The sequence below is a fragment of the Syngnathus floridae genome, chromosome 14 (genome assembly GCF_059516105.1).
Source record: "Syngnathus floridae isolate MCC-2025c chromosome 14, RoL_Sflo_1.0, whole genome shotgun sequence".
Lineage (NCBI taxonomy): Eukaryota > Metazoa > Chordata > Actinopteri > Syngnathiformes > Syngnathidae > Syngnathus > Syngnathus floridae.
The window spans coordinates 9,378,852-9,392,097 of NC_142426.1; the positions used below are offsets into that span (position 1 = coordinate 9,378,852).

Genomic DNA, 13,246 nt, shown 5'->3' on the forward strand with positions numbered 1-13,246 from the left:
TTACTCGTACAGAAAAATGTACCAAAATTCTGCAATATTGCAAAATGACGCAAAACAAAACATAAAAAAAAAAAGAAAAACAAACAATACATACAATACAATACAACACATACAATACAATACATACAATACAAAAAAAAAAAAAACAAAAAAAACCAAAATACATACAATACAATACACACAATACATACAATACATACAAAAAAAAAAAAAACAATACAAACAATACAATCCAAACAATACAATCCATACAATACAATACAATCCAAACAATACAATACAATACAATACAAACAATACATACAATACATACAATACAAACAATACAAACAATACAATACAATACAATACAATACAATACAATACAATACATACAATACAATACATACAATACATACAATACAATACATACAATACAATACATACAATACAATACAATACATACAATACATACATACAATACAAAAAAACAAAAAACGAAAAAAAAGAAGAAAACAAAACAAAAAAAACAATACACACAATACAATACATACAGCACATACAAAACAAAAAACAAAACAAAAAACAAACAAAAAAATAATAATACATACAATACAATGCATACAATACATACAATACAATACAATACATACAATACAATACAATACATACAATACAATACATACAATACAATACATACAATACAAACAATACATACAATACAATACATACAATACATACAATACAAAAAAACAAAACAAAAAAGAAAACAAAACAAAAAAAACAAAACAAAACAAAAAACAAAACAATACATACAATACAATACACACAATACATACAATACATACAAAAAAAAACAAAAAACAAACAATACATACAGTACAATACAATACAGTACAATACAATACATACAATACAAACAATACAATACATACAATACAATACATACATACAATACATACAATACATACAATACAATACATACAATACAATACATACAATACAAAAAAAAAAGAAGAAAACAAAACAAAAAAAACAATACACACAATACAATACATACAGTACATACAAAACAAAAAACAAAACAAAAAACAAAAAAATAATAATACATACAATACAATACAATGCATACAATACAATACAATACAATACAATACAATACAATACATACAATACGATACAATACATACAATACAATACATACATACAATACATACAAAACAAAAACAAAAAACAAAACAAAACAAAAAACAACAAAACAAAACAAACAATACAAAACAATACATACATACAATACAAAAAAAACAAAAAACAGAACAAACAAAAAAATACATACAATACATACAATACAATACAAAACAAAAAAAACAAAAAACAAAAAAAACCAAAAAAAAAAACAATACAATACATACAATACATACAATACATACAATACATACAATACATACAATACAATACAATACAATACATACAAAACAAAAAACAAAACAAAAAACAAAACAAAAAACAACAAAACAAAAAACACAACAAAACAAACAATACATACAAATCTTGGGATTTCCTGGGTTGAGCTGGCTGGATGAAGTGGCTGGAGAGAGGAAAGTCTGGGAGTCCCGCAATCCGACGTCCGGATAAGCGGTGGATGGCTGGGTGGCTGGATGGATGGCTGGGTGGGTGGGGTGGGTGGATGGGTTAGATGGACGGATGGATGGGTGGCTGGCTGGATGGGTGGGTGGCTGCCTGGATGGGTGGCTGGATGGGTGGCTGGATGGATGGATGGGTGGGTGGATGGGTGGGTGGATGGGTGGGTGGATGGCTGAACAAAAAACAAAACAAAACACAAAAAACAAAACAAACAATACATACAAACAATACAATACAATACATACAATACATACAAACAATACATACAAACAATACAATACAATACAAACAATACAATACAAATACAATACAAACAATACAATACAATACATACAATACATACAATACAAAAAACAAAAAACAAAACAAAAGAAAACAAAAAAAATACATAAATACATACAAATACATACAAAATACATACAATACAATACAAACAATACAATACAAACAATACAATACAATACAAACAATACAATACATACAATACAATACATACAATACAAAAAAACAAAAAACAAAACAAAAAAGAAAACAAAAAAAACCCCAAAAAAACCCAAAACAATACATACAATACAATACAATACACACAATACATACAATACATACAAAACAAAAAACAAAACAAAAAAAAACAATACATACAATGCAAAAAAAAAATACATACAATACAATACACACAATACAATACATACAATACATACAAAACAAAAAACAAACAAAAAAAAACAATACATACAATACAATACATACAATCCAAAAAAAACAAAAAACAAAACAAAAAAAAACAAAAAAATACATACAATACAATACAATACATACAATACAATACAATACATTCAAAACAAAAAAAACAAAAACACAACCAAAAACAACAAAAAAACAATACATACAATACATACAATACATATAATACAATACATACAATACAGTACATACAATACATACAATACAATACACACAATACATACAATACATACAATACAATACATACAATACAAAAAAAAAAAAGAAAACAAAACAATACATACAATACAATACACACAATACAATACATACAATACATACAAAACAAAAAACAAAAAAAAACAAACAAAAAAATAATACATACAATACAATACAATACATACAATACAATACATACAATACAAACAATACATACAATACAAACAATACATACAATACAAACAATACATACAATACAAACAATACAATACAATACAATACAATACATACAATACATACAATGCAAAAAAAAAACAAAAACAAAAAAAAAATACATACAATACAATACAATACACACAATACAATACATACAAAACAAAAAACAAAAAAAAAACAAAAAAAACAATACATACAATACAATACATACAATACAAAAAAAACAAAAAAAAAACAAAAAAATACATACAATACATACAATACAATACATACAATACATACAATACAATACATACAATACAATACATACAATACATACAATACAATACATACAATACGATACATACAATACATACAATACAATACGTACAATACGATACATACAATACAAAACAATACGATACATACAATACAATACAATACAATACATACAATACAAACAATACAATACATACAATACCATACAATACAATACCATACAATACATACAATACAATACAATACAATACAATACATACAATACAATACATACAATACATACAATGCAAAAAAAACCAAAAAAAAAAAAAAAAAATACATACAATACAATACACACAATACAATACATACAATACATACAAAACAAAAAAAAAACAATACATACAATACAAAAAAACAAAAAACAAAACAAAAAAACAAACAAAAAAATACATACAATACATACAATACAATACAAAACAAAAAAAAAACAAAAACACAACCAAAAAAACAACAACAAAACAATACATACAATACATATAATACAATACATACAATACAATACATACAATACAATACATACAATACAATACATACAATACATACATACAATACATACAATACAAAGAAAAAAAAAACAAAAAACAAAAAAAAAACAATACATACAATACAATACACACAATACAATACATACAGTACATACAAAACAAAAAACAAAACAAACAAAAAAAAACATACATATAATACAATACATACAATACAATACATACAATACAATACACACAATACAATACAATACATACAATACAATACAATACATACAATACATACATACATACATACATACAATACATACAATGCAAAAAAAAAAATACATACAATACAATACACACAATACAATACATACAATACATACAAAACAAAAAACAAACAAAAAAAAACAATACATACAATACAATACATACAATCCAAAAAAAACAAAAAACAAAACAAAAAAATACATACAATACATACAATACAATACAATACATACAATACATTCAAAACAAAAAAAACAAAAACACAACAAAAAAAACAACAAAAAAACAATACAATACATACAATACATACAATACATACAATACAATACAATACGATACATACAATACAATACGATACATACAATACAATACAATACATACATACAATACATACAATACAATACATACAATACATACAATACAATACATACAATACAATACATACAATACAATACAATACAAACCATACAATACAATACATACAATACAAACCATACAATACAATACAAACCATACAATACAATACAATACAATACAATACATACAATACAATACATACAATACATACAATACAATACATACAATACATACAATGCAAAAAAAAACAAAAAAAACAAAAAAAAAATACATACAATACAATACACACAATACAATACATACAATACATACAAAACAAACAAAAAAAACAATACATACAATACAAAAAAACAAAAAACAAAAAACAAAAAAACAAAAAATACATACAATACATACAATACAATACAATACATACAATACAATACATACAAAACAAAAAAAAACAAAAACACAACCAAAAAAACAACAAAAAAACAATACATACAATACAATACATACAATACATACATACAATACATACAATACATACATACAATACATACAATACAAAGAAAAAAACAAAAAAAAACCAATACATACAATACAATACACACAATACAATACATACAGTACATACAAAACAAAAAACAAAACAAAAAAAACAAAAAAAATAATAATACATACAATACAATACAATACATACAATACGATACATACAATACGATACAATACAATACAAACAATACAATACAATACAAACGATACAATACAATACAAACAATACAATACAATACATACAATACAATACATACAATACATACAAAACAAAAAACAAAAAACAAAACAAAAAACAACAAACAAAACAAAACAAACAATACAAAACAATACATACATACAATACATACAATACAAAAAACAAAAAAAAACAAAAACAAAAAAAAAATTACATACAATACAATACATACAATACAATACATACAAAACAAAAAAACAAAAACCCAAAAAAAAACAAAAAAAAAAACAATACATACAATACAATACATACAATACATATAATACAATACATACAAAACAAAAAACAAAACAAAAAAACAAAAAACAAAACAAAAAACACAACAAAACAAACAATACATACAAATCTTGGGATTTCCTGGGTTGAGCTGGATGAAGTGGCTGGAGAGAGGAAAGTCTGGGAGTCCCTCCTAAAGCTGCTGCCGCCGCAATCCGACGTCCGGATAAGCGGTGGATGGCTGGGTGGCTGGATGGATGGGTGGCTGGGTGGCTGGATGGGTGGGTGGATGGGTGGGTGGGTGGGCTGGGTGGGCTGGGTGGATGGGTTGGGTGGGGTGGGTGGGTGGGTGGATGGGTTGGATGGACGGATGGATGGGTGGATGGATGGATGGATGGATGGTTGGGTGGGTTGGGTGGATGGGTGGGTGGATGGGTTGGATGGACGGATGGATGGGTGGATTGGGTGGGTTGGGTGGGTGGCTGGATGGGTTGGGTGGATGGACGGGTGGGTGGATGGACGGGTGGGTGGATGGACGGACGGGCGGACGGACGGATGGGTGGATGGATGGATTGACATAGAACACATACAATACCCTGCCATACGCTACCATACACACAATGCATACAATACAATACATACAATACAATACCATACAATATAATACCATACTATATGCTCTGCATCTGGGAGTTACAATTATAGACATTGAGTAGAGTGGCAATGGCATGATATTTTTGCAACAATTACACATACCAACTCCAGTTTTATATTTAAAATATGTATACAATTATCAGTATATTGTAATGAGTTATAATAATTACAAAAGTATCCGAATTATAATAATTTAATTTTATCATCCATCAACTCACTCAAAAATGTCGGCATGAATCGAGCAGTCGACTAAACGGGAGAAAATCACGCTCGCAAATGTTTGTTGCATAACGGAAGGCGGGCGGGCGGGCGCCATCTTGGAATAGATTTGAACATGACGTAACAAATTTGTCATATTCATCAGTTTGCATAACACGGAAATAGCACACTATATGTAATGCAACATTGTTAATTTGACGAAACACAACGCCAAAGAGATTTGAAATACTGTAGCGGCAAAACGACAGTCGCGGTGGCCGGGACGAGTGTGAAAAGATTTTCAAGATATTTGTTCGCATCAAACAAACAAGGCGTCCGTCGTGAGAAACGGCAATGAACGACAAACATTTGATAGCTTACCCGAGAAACCGCCACACGGTCGATGGCGCCTGCATTTGATAACTCGCCTTGAATCCTGCAACAAACAAACAAACAAGGCGTCCGTCGTGAGAAACGCCAATGAACGACAAACATTTCCTAGCATGTTAGCTTACCTGAGAAACCGCCCGCTGCGCGGGTGATTGCACCGGTATTTGACAACACCCGAAGACATGACGTCACATCCGTCAATTCAAATCTTCCTCGCCTGCTCGTCCAATGGTGCTTTGCACACTAGCGTACCACGTGACAGGCCACTTCACACGCGGGCGGTTGCACCTGTCGCTCACCTCAAGACTGAAAACTGCCTTCAAAAACCTAAGTGCCACTTTGCCCGCCTCCTACCTCTGCCCAAATTCAGTCTGACCAATCACAGCGCAACTGAAATTGGCTTGACCACGCCCACCTCTCCGACAGGCAAGATTGAAACCTGCCTTCAAAAAAAAAAAAAAAAAAAAAAAGTCACAAACTTTATGCAGAAGTGAGTGAAAATTGACAAAGTACAGCTCGTGGGTAAGGTCGGGTCCCGAACCATGGTTCCATCGTGTTAGAGGCATTGACGTTTACCACTTGACCAAAGACTCGTGTCCATGACAGTGACAGAAGGGCAACCAACGCTCACCTCAAGACTGAAAACCCAAAGTGTTGGCTCGTGAGTGAACGATTCGTTCAAAGAGATTCTAAAGATTCAGTTCACCTAAAAGAACTGGAATGCACATCAGTACTTGGGGAGCTTCCGTAGTTGGTCTTTTAGCAGGCCCCGCCCACAAATTCCTCCACATTGGGTCACGTGACTAACAGCTATTTACATACAATAAAATAAAGTATGAAAACGTTATTTAAAAACACACACAAAATCATACATACACAAGACCAATGCCGCTGGAACGAGCTGGACTAAAGGAAGACATCCGTTTAAATTTGGTCAGTTTTAAGAAATAAGGAAATCATGAATATTAAAAGAGGATTTTTTTTTAAATGGCAATATTTTTTCATTTTTACATAGCTTGGAAATGTATTATGATGGAGGAGTTTACAGGTGCAGGCCGGAGGGGGCTCGGCCCAAAGGAAATTGACAGATGGAAATATTTAAAAACACTTGAGGTCACCATTAGATTCAGATTTATCATATATATATACACATGTATATAAATTAAATTTCCTTGAAGGTGATTTACACTGTACATGAAAGTATTTGTAACACCATCATCAGTATCTATAAAAACCTTCAGAGGGGAAAGAAGACAATAGCAAAGTGAAGGGATGGACTGATTTTAGACATCACCATATTTCATATTTCCACAGACAGATATAATTTTGATGTAATTCAATTCAATAAACAAATCATAATGTTAATGTACATTCTTGAAGCATACATCAAGTTGTGCAGGACTTGTGCCAAAATGTATACATGTCTGATCATTTCTTTTTTATGGAACAGTCGCCCACCACCCTGCCCAGCCCCCCCTTGCTGGCACTACAGTGCTAACAAAAGTTCCACAAGCCTTTTTTTAATTTTATTTATTTTTTAAACTCTCATACGTTTCACCCATTCAGTAACATTTTTTAAAACTATATATTGGAGGAAATTCGACCTTTTAATTACTATTTAAATAAAGCTGCAAGTGCAGCATCGATAAGTTCGTGCTCGACTCTTTTATTGTACATAGAGAGACAACTAGGGGCACAAACTTTGAAATAAAAACCCCCTTCATTTGATTTCCGATTGAGGTCTGCAGTGGAATTTGAAAAAGATACACAATGGTACAAGTCGTATGGCAAAATTGGACATTCAGCTCCACGTCAAAGTTCAGTTTGAAAAGTCCTCCCCCAAGTGACTTACTGATCGCAACAGAGACCGTTTGTACACTTGTCGTTTGCATCTATGGGTGTCTGGCTACTTGGCTTTTGTCAACAATTTAGAATGCATCCAGCTTTTCTTTGTGTAGTTAAAAAAATAAATAAAAAGCCTGACACTGCATATTTAACAAGTCAATTTTGTTTCAGCCTAACTTTACAATTGTCTTGTCATTGAGAATGTCTCAAATGATTCCAGTTTGTATGCACGATAGACTGCCAATGCCAATGTTTAAAATGGACCACTTGAATTCAGTTCACAGTTTAATTGCAGTTCAGTGGTACACACACACAATTACAGTACAAACAGTTCATTTCATGATTAAAAAAAACAACAGTAAAACAACAATATTGCAAAATGACACGGCGCAGAGAGAAAGAAAGAGGCATCATGCAGATAGCCAGTGTGCACACCCAGTGAAAAAGTGGAGGTAGGGAGGTATTTAGGAAAGAAAGGACAAAAGAAAAAAACAAAGTCATACTCTCCTTAAATAATGGCTGGGCGTTTTGCCCTCGCCGCATCCGCACCCTTCCGTCTCGTGTCGGCCGCTCATCACGGGCGAATGTTGGCTCCCCCCCCCCGGCCGGTATTCGACGTTTGGACTCATCCTCCGCCTCGTGCCACTGCAAAAAGAAAAACGGCACTCTGTTGCACGCGGTTCACTTCTGTGGACGTACTCATTACCTGTCTATTAAAGCGTGCTCCTACTTTAAGCTCCTTTATTAATAGCGTATGTACACATGAATGTTTTTGTTTTCTTTTTATGTCTGTTCCTATATGAAGAATTCAATGCTTATAATTTCTTTGTTGTAAAGTGCTTTGAGTTGCATTTCTTGTATGAAAGGTGCTCTACAAATAAAGTTTTTTATTATTACCCTCTGGTCTCGCGGTCCTGTCCAGTCCCTCTCTGTGCAGGCACCCATCAGATCCAGTGCCCCAGCAATCCTGAAAGGCAGACATTGTGGTGGTTTTTGCAAGGGGAAAAATTTCACTAGCACCCCCCCCCAACCTTAACTAAGGTAAGTTTGAATCAGGTAACTAGCGGCACGCACGGGCTGGCGCATGTGTCATACGGCCCTCCCGCATTGGAGCGATCCGGGTTATGAAATGTTTAACCCCTTACAAAAAGGGAGGGAGGGAGGGAGGTAGGGAGGGAGAAAGCGAGAGGAGATAAGAGGCTTTGGTGCGCACTTAAGCGCAACCGGCCAGTTCCCCCTGAGTAGAGCTGGCTTGGCCCAGAGTGGAAAAAAAAAAGAGGAAAACGTGACGTCACAGAGAGCGTCACGGAGAATCTCCTTGTCCTCGACACCGTCGACGACACTGGGACCCAGTCTGGCAGACATTATACCCTGGTATTCCACAAAGGGCAAGGTATAGCCACGTTCCACCCTGAGTGCACCAGGCCATGCAGGTACTGCCGGGCGCGTTGGAGAAAGAGAGCGAGAGAGGGAGGAAGAGGGGGAGGGAGGGGGGCAGGGGGTGTCTACTTTGCCGATTCGTATCTAGAGGGTCACAGCAACCCAAATGCCCGTGCGTGCTACTAGTTACCCTATTCAAACCGACAGGGGTAGGGAAAGCACAAAAGAAAAAACAAAGTCAGACTCCCCCCTAAACGCTGGCTGCATCTGCACCCATCAGTCTCGTGTGGGACGCTCGTCACGGGCCAAGGTCCGGGTCTACTCCGGCCGGTGTTGGACTCGTCTTCCGCCTCGCACAAGTGCAAAAAGACAAACGGCTCTCAGTTGCATGCGGCTCACATCTGTCAACGTACTCATGACCTGCCCTCTCCCTGGTCTTGTGGGTGCAGCCCAGTCCCTCCGGGTGCAGGCTGGCGCTCGTCCCATCCGCCGCCCTGGCAACCCTGAACGGCAGACAAATAAGGAAATCAAATTAAAACTAACAAGTGCGTTGCATATTGGATTGCCATGTCACCACCTCTGGCCAGCCTTGGCCAGTCATGCATCAGGCTCCTCGTCAACACTTGGCGACTGCTTTCTTTGGGTGATTCCTTCCTTTGCACCCCGCTCACCAATCGCGGGTCTGGTGGCCTCCGTCCACCGGCTGTTTGTTTCATACATCGTCTCTTCCACCTTGCAAGACAAGCACAAAAGTCTCGCTGCGCCGTCGCTTGCGCTTGCCGTCGCCTGCGCGGTCGCTTGCGCTTGCCGTCGCTGCGCGGTCGCTTGCGCTTGCCGTCGCTGCGCGGTCGCTTGCGCTTGCCGTCGCTGCGCGGTCGCTTGCGCTTGCCGTCGCTGCGCGGTCGCTTGCGCTTGCGGTCGCTTGCGCTTGCCGTCGCTTGCGCTTGCAGTCGCTTGGGCTTGCCGTCGCTGCGCGTTTGGCACTCAATGAGGGCTGCACAACATTTTGGAATACCAACGATATGGCAGTATTGGGCCAGACCACAGCATTGAGCAAAGTTGTGCAAAATTCTAGGATGGAGAGGAACTATTTGATCGCAATGACATCACTTAGACCAGTTAACTTTAACTTGCATCAATGACTTGTTATCTTCTAAACTCATTACAAATAGTTAGGAGGCCAGAAAACATTTTTCATTTGCCACATGAATAGAAAAAAAATCTTTGTTTTCCTAAAGTGCATGTCAACGACCTATACCACCATATGACGGTTTTCCAATCCAGGTGCAGCCCTACACACACGTCACCATTGGTGTCCAAATGGTAGCCTCGGGCCAACTTGATTAACACACCACACGAATGAACGCAACACTGCTTTGTAGCACAAAATATGAATGGCAACATTTTGTGATTGATTGAATGAATTTGTGTCAAAGAATTCTCAATTTGATTCAGTATGCAGCCCTCAAACAGACATTTGGACACCGCCGGTGTGAACTAAAAAGAAAAGAAAAAAATCCATTTCACATGCTGAAGCTGCGCAGGTCGACGCCTCCAGGGAAGCGGGTCTCCCTCAGAACTCTGCTACTTCAGAGCGATGCCACAGCGGTCCGTCCACCTCTGAGCAGATCGTGTCGCGTCCCGGTCGCCATCTGCACAAACAGAAACAAATGTTAGAAACTCAAAGAGCACCCCAAGTTGTAGGTCACTTGCTTACTTGATCACAGCGGTTAGGTACTCTTGGTGACGGTCACCTGGTCGAATCGGGCCATGCACCCCCCTTTTGCGTCCGGCCTGCAAAAGGTAGAACATGCAATGAGTTGGGCGCTGCTCACATCATTAAGTCTTCACCGTGGACCGGCTCGCCCCAACACCGCCCCCTACACCTAGAGAACGAAGGACGCACAGTGGTACATTAGGCTTCGATCAAGCACGACAGTGCTAGGTTAGAAAAAGACACAATGTGACTGTCTCGCTTCAACACCTAGGGGAGAACAAAGAACACAAGTACCACAGTGGTAGGTTAGGGTTAGAGGAAGTGCAACAGTGGTACTAGGTTAGAAAAGGAAAATGTCACAAGTCAAATTGCAAAATTGGACATTCGGGATCGGCTCGCTCCGACGCCACCCTACACTGAGGGGAAAGAACAAAGAAGGCAGCAACTACGACAGTGGCAGGTTAGAAAAAGATACACAATGGTACAAGTCGTATGGCAAAATTGGACATTCAGCTCCACGTCAAAGTTCAGTTTTGTGTCCATCCACGGAACCACGTCCTCCCCCAAGTGGGCCGTCAATGGCAACCAAGCACAAGACAACGCTGGATCCAGACCAGCCACAACCACAGCGCACCTCGAAAGCAAGACCAACCATCAGAGCCCTAAACACTGTCCACACCTGCAACCTTTCCGTCGATCACCCATAACCAAAGGCAACCACACTGCCCCCTCCTGGGCACATGATCCGCACACGTCGACTTTTGCAGCGCGATGCTTGATTCTTGACTTGATATGGCCATTGCTCCTTTGCATATGCCCATTGCTCTTTTGCATATGGCCATTGCTCCTTTGCTCCTTTGCATATGGCCATTGCTCCTTTGCATATGGCCATTGCTCCTTTGCTCATGGCCATTGCTCCTTTGCATATGGCCATTGCTCCTTTGCATATGGCCATTGCTCCTTTGCATATGGCCATTGCTCCTTTGGATAGGCCATGGCTCCTTTGGGTAGGCCATGGCTCCTTTGGGTAGGCCATGGCGCCTTTGGATAGGCCATGGCTCCTTTGGATAGGCCATGGCTCCTTTGGATAGGCCATTGCTCCTTTGGATAGGCCATCGCTCCTTTGGATAGGCCATTGTGCCTTTTCATATGGAATTGTCCCATTCGGCTCCTCTTGCAGCCTACAAAAACACAGACAGCCATTAATTGTGTGCTGGGAAGCTAAAACTCGACAACCATTGTGTGTTGGGAAGTTGAAACTTGACAAAAACAGGTTTTCACCTGATTTAGGACTACTCTTCCTCAGTGTCCTCAACATCACTGAAAGGGCTCCTTCAAGAGCCTCCTGCTTGCTTTGTATGGAAGGATGCTGGCTGGGCGGCAGTTTTTAGTGCTACAAAAGACAAGCAAATGATTGCAACAAAAATAGACATTGAGTCGAGTGCCAATGGCATGATTTCTTACCAACAATTATACATACTAGGAGTTTTACATTTGAAAAAAAATATTATATTGTAGTAAGTTATGATAATTGATCAACATTATAGTTCATCTTTGAATTTGATACATTCTAAGTAGAGTTTTACATTTGAAAAAAAATATAATCATCACATTGTAGTAAATTATGATAATTATTCAGGATTATAATTCATATTTTAATTTCATCATTCATCAACTCCCCTCACATTGGACAGATGATCCAGGTTGGCGGCGTCCAAGACGGGAGAAAATAACCCGTGCAAATGTTTGTTGCGGGCGGGCGCCATCTTTGAATGGATTTGGTCCGATTTGGACATGACGTAACATATACGTTGCATTCACCAGTTTGCATTCACCAGTTTGCATGACACCGAAATGGCACACGCATCATATAAAATAATTTAAAAAATGGTTAAGTTG

At 36.9% G+C, this 13,246-nt stretch overlaps 1 long non-coding RNA gene across 2 annotated transcripts in view; it reads right to left on the reverse strand.

The window, feature by feature from the left end:
• Positions 1-6,916, reverse strand: part of LOC148387628 (uncharacterized) — a 7,519-nt gene extending 603 nt beyond the window's left edge. Inside the window, exons 1-4 of one of the 2 annotated variants that reach the window (XR_015862867.1) lie at positions 6,531-6,916; positions 6,397-6,451; positions 5,290-5,428; positions 1,526-1,743 (exon numbers count right to left, since the gene is read on the reverse strand). This is a non-coding gene — a long non-coding RNA (uncharacterized LOC148387628). The remainder of the gene's footprint in view (positions 1-1,525; positions 1,744-5,289; positions 5,429-6,396; positions 6,452-6,530) is intronic. The other variant, XR_015862866.1, reaches the window with a different exon arrangement.
• Between the last annotated feature and the right edge of the window lie 6,330 nt (positions 6,917-13,246).